Source organism: Cryptomeria japonica, unplaced genomic scaffold (genome assembly GCF_030272615.1).
Source record: "Cryptomeria japonica unplaced genomic scaffold, Sugi_1.0 HiC_scaffold_32, whole genome shotgun sequence".
Classification (NCBI taxonomy): Eukaryota; Viridiplantae; Streptophyta; class Pinopsida; order Cupressales; family Cupressaceae; genus Cryptomeria; species Cryptomeria japonica.
This window is the reverse complement of record NW_026728854.1, coordinates 35,927-40,000: the sequence shown is the minus strand read 5'-3', so window position 1 is coordinate 40,000 and position 4,074 is coordinate 35,927. Positions and strand designations below refer to the sequence as shown.

At 63.5% G+C, this 4,074-nt stretch overlaps 1 non-coding gene across 1 annotated transcript; it reads right to left on the bottom strand.

The window, feature by feature from the left end:
- Positions 1 to 3,175: 3,175 nt before the first annotated feature.
- Positions 3,176 to 3,294, bottom strand: LOC131861645 (5S ribosomal RNA). Its single transcript, XR_009360678.1, has one exon. It is a non-coding gene; the product is annotated as a 5S ribosomal RNA (ribosomal RNA).
- Between the last annotated feature and the right edge of the window lie 780 nt (positions 3,295 to 4,074).

Here is a 4,074-nt window from a genome sequence, read left to right as displayed (position 1 = left end):
CAAAGGTGCGCACCTCGCTGCCCACCACGGTGCGCAACGCCGGTGGGCACCCGGGAGTGCTTCGAAGTGTGCTCCAAGGTGCTGCGTGCACGTTGTCGGAGCCCGGTTTGCCCCGGGTGCGCACCTCGCGTGCACCTTCGTCGGGGTGGGCACCTTGGCTGGGTTTGCCCCGGCTGCGCTCCGAAGCGGGGTTATTGGAGCGCCGCCTCTTTTTTTGTCGGAGCGTTTGGTGGGGTTTCTCGCATTGGCTCTTCCGAGGCCCGGTTGCCACCCTGGCGCGCACGAAGTCGGAAGTAGGGTTAATTGCCCGGGTGCGCACCTTTGCCAGGGTGGGCACCTTACCTGGGCTGCGCACCAGGGCGGGCTCAAGATGGCACGCGCGTTCCGTTTTTTTCACTATCTTTCAAAACGGAAATTTTAAAATCTCCTTTTTTTTTTGCCTTTTCTGGAAATTAGTGAAGGCAGCGCATCAAAGGTGCGCACCTCGCTGCCCACCTTGGTGTGCTCTGAGGTGCGCACCCGGGAGCGCTACGAAGTGTGCTCCAAGGTGCGGCGTGCACGTTGTCGGAGCCCGGTTTGCCCCGGGTGCGCACCTCGCCTGCACCTTGGCCGGGGTGGGCACCTTGGCTGGGTTTGCCCAGGGTGCGCTCCGAAGCGGGGTTACTGGAGCGCCCCCTCTTTTTTTGTCAGAGCGTTTGGTGGGGTTTCTCGCATTGGCTCTTCCCAGGCCCGGTTGTTGGGTGCGCTCCCACCCTGGCGCGCGCGAAGTTGGAAGTTGGATTAATTGCCCGGGCGCGCACCTTCGCCAGGGTGGGCACCTTGGTGCGCACACCTTGGCTGGGCTGCGCACCAGGGCGGGCTCAAGATGGCACCAGCATTCCCTTTTTCTCACTATCTTTCAAAACGGAAATTTTAAAATCTCGTTTTTTTTTTGCCTTTTATGGAAATTAGTGAAGGCATCGCATCAAAGGTGCGCACCTCGCTGCCCACCTTGGTGTGCTCCGAGGTGCCCACCACGGTGCGCAACGCCGGTGCGAACCCGGGAGCGCCCCGATGTGTGCTCCAAGGTGCGGCGTGCACGAAGTCGGACCCCGGTTTGCCCCGGGTGCGCACCTCGCGTGCACCTTGGTGCGCACACCTTGGCTGGGTTGCGCGGCCTGGTGGGCACCATGGTGCGCACCAAGGAGCGCTCCGAAGTGTGCTCCAAGGTGCGGCGTGCACGAAGTCGGAGCCCGGTTTGCCCCGGGTACGCACCTCGCGTGCACCTTCGCCGGGGTGGGCACCTCGGCTGGGTTGCGCGCCCTGGTGCGCACCAAGGAGCGCTCCGAAGTGTGCTCCAAGGTGCGGCGTGCACGAAGTCGGAGCCCGGTTTGCCCCGGGTGCGCACCTTCGCCGCGGTGCGCACCATGGCGTGCACGAAGTCGGAGCCCGGTTTGCCCCGGGTGCGCACCTCGCGTGCACCTTCGGCGGGGTTGCGCGCCCTGGTGGGCACCATGGTGCGCACCAAGGAGCGCTCCGAAGTGTGCTCCAAGGTGCGGCGTGCACGAAGTCGGAGCCCGGTTTGCCCCGGGTGCGCACCTCGCGTGCACCTTCGGCGGGGTTGCGCGCCCTGGTGGGCACCATGGTGCGCACCAAGGAGCGCTCCGAAGTGTGCTCCAAGGTGCGGCGTGCACGAAGTCGGAGCCCGGTTTTCCCCGGGTGCGCACCTCGCGTGCACCTTCGCCGCGGTGGGCACCATGGCGTGCACGAAGTCGGAGCCCGGTTTGCCCCGGGTGCGCACCTCGCGTGCACCTTCGCCGGGGTGGGCACCTCGGCTGGGTTGCGCGCCCTGGTGCGCACCAAGGAGCGCTCCGAAGTGTGCTCCAAGGTGCGGCGTGCACGAAGTCGGAGCCCGGTTTGCCCCGGGTGCGCACCTCGCGTGCACCTTCGCCAGGGTGGGCACCTCGGTGCGCACACCTTCTCAATGTTTTCTTGCCTTTTCTGGAAATTGGTGAAGGCAGCGCATCAAAGGTGCGCACCTCGGTGTGCTCCGAGGTGCGAACCCGAGAGCGCTCCGAGGTGCCCACGAAGTCGAAAGTCGGGTTAATTGCATTGTTTTCCCCGGGTGCGCTCCGAGGTGCGCAACATCGGCGCGCACCAAGGAGGGCTCCGAAGTGTGCTCCAAGGTGCGCACGATGGCGTGCACCTCTGGTGCGCACGATTCGGAGCTCGGTTTGACCGGGGTGCGCACACCTTGGCTGGGTTGCGCACCTTTTGTGCGCTCCAAGGTGCGCACGAAGTCGGAGCTCGGTTTGCCCCGGGTGCGCACCTTCGCCAGGGTGCGCACCTTGATGCGCACGCCTTGGCTGGGCTGCGCACCTTGGTGGGCGCCATGGTGCGCACCTTTCGTGCGCTCCAAGGTGCGCACGAAGTCGGAGCTCGGTTTGCCCCGGGTGCGCACCTTGGTGGGCGCCATGGTGCACTCCGAGGTGCCCAAGATTGGTGCGCACCAAGGAGCGCTCCGAAGTGCGCTCCAAGGTGCGCGCGAAGTCGAAAGTTGGGTTAATTGTCCGGTTTGCCTCGGGTGCGCACCTTGCGTGCACCTTCGCCAGGGTGGGCGCCTTGGTGCGCACACCTTGGCTGGGCTGCGCACACCTTGGCACCCGCGTTTCCTTCATTTTAAATTTTTTTTTTTTACAATCTCTCAAGTGGGAAATTCTATAATCTCAACTTTTTTTGCCTTTTCAGGAAACTTTTGAATGGAGCGCATCATTGGTGCGCTCCGAAGTGTGCTCCAAAGCTCTCTCCAGCTGCGTGCACCTGCCCCGGCCGCGCACCCGGCCCCGCCCAGCTTCGCTCACCTGTCCCGGGCGTCTGGTGCGGAACCTTAGAGTAAGAAACATCACCGTGCACCTTGGCCAACGTGCGCGACTCGACCGAGCGCGCACTGGCCGAGGTGCACACCGATTTCACCTGGGTGCGCGCGCAGCACCTCGGGCGCACCGGGGTGCGCGCACAACGCCCGGGTTGCACCGTGGCCTGTGTGCTCGGGGTGCCTCGGGTGCGCGCTCGGTGTCGCCCCCGCGCGCGCGGTAGTGCGGGCAGCGCACCCCGGCCCGGCCCGGCCCCGACGAGAACGCAAACGGGCAAAAGGTTTATTCAAATAGCATTGCGACGCCCGGCGAAAAACTAAAAAAGGGTGCAACACCGGGACTTCCCGGGAGGTCACCCATCCCAGTACTACTCCGGCCCAAGCGCGCTTAACTGCGGAGTTCTGATGGGATCCGGTGCACTAATGCTGGTATGATCGCACCCGTTATGAGCTTGTCGCAGTGTGTACTTAGCAAACCGCGACCCACGTGCGAATCCACCCCGGCCACCCACCCCCGTCGAGGTGCACACCCTCCCTCGCGAAGTGCGCCCCGTTCGCCAAGTGTGAGCCCTGCCCGGGTGCGCGCACCTTGCTAGGGCGTCGGGTGTGCACCCGGCCCGGCCTACGTGCGTGCACCTGGAGGGGGCGTCGTGTGCGTGCAGTGTCCCGTCTGCAACGCGGTGCCCACACACCACCTCGGGCGCAACGACCTGCGCTCACATGTGGGCCGAGTGCACCTTGGTGCATGTTCGGGGCGCCTCGGGTGCACGCTCGATCTTGCCCCGGTGCACCAAGGCGCTCGGTTTGCCCCGGGTGCGCACTTGGTGCAAGGTGGGCACCCAAAATAGGGATCAAGCACCAAAACACAAGTTTCGGGATGCAAAATGGGACCCAAGGACCACAAATGCGTTCCAAGACCCATGATGGGTCCACGAGAACAAAAATGTGTTCCGAGACTTAATAAACAAATATTGGGTTTTAGGAGAAGAAACATGCTCTGATGCCCAAAACGAGAATCGACCCCGAAAAGGCCACAGGCCAAAAGTGGGATGCGAGACAAAAAAAAATGGGACCCGAGGACCAAAATTGGGTTCCCAGGTCGAAGACAGGGCAACCGGACAAGAAACGACCTCTAAGGCTCGAAATGAGTCCCGACGACTAAAACTTGACAAGAAGCACCCATCAGGCACCCAACTCGACACCCATGGGATGCCGACCCACCC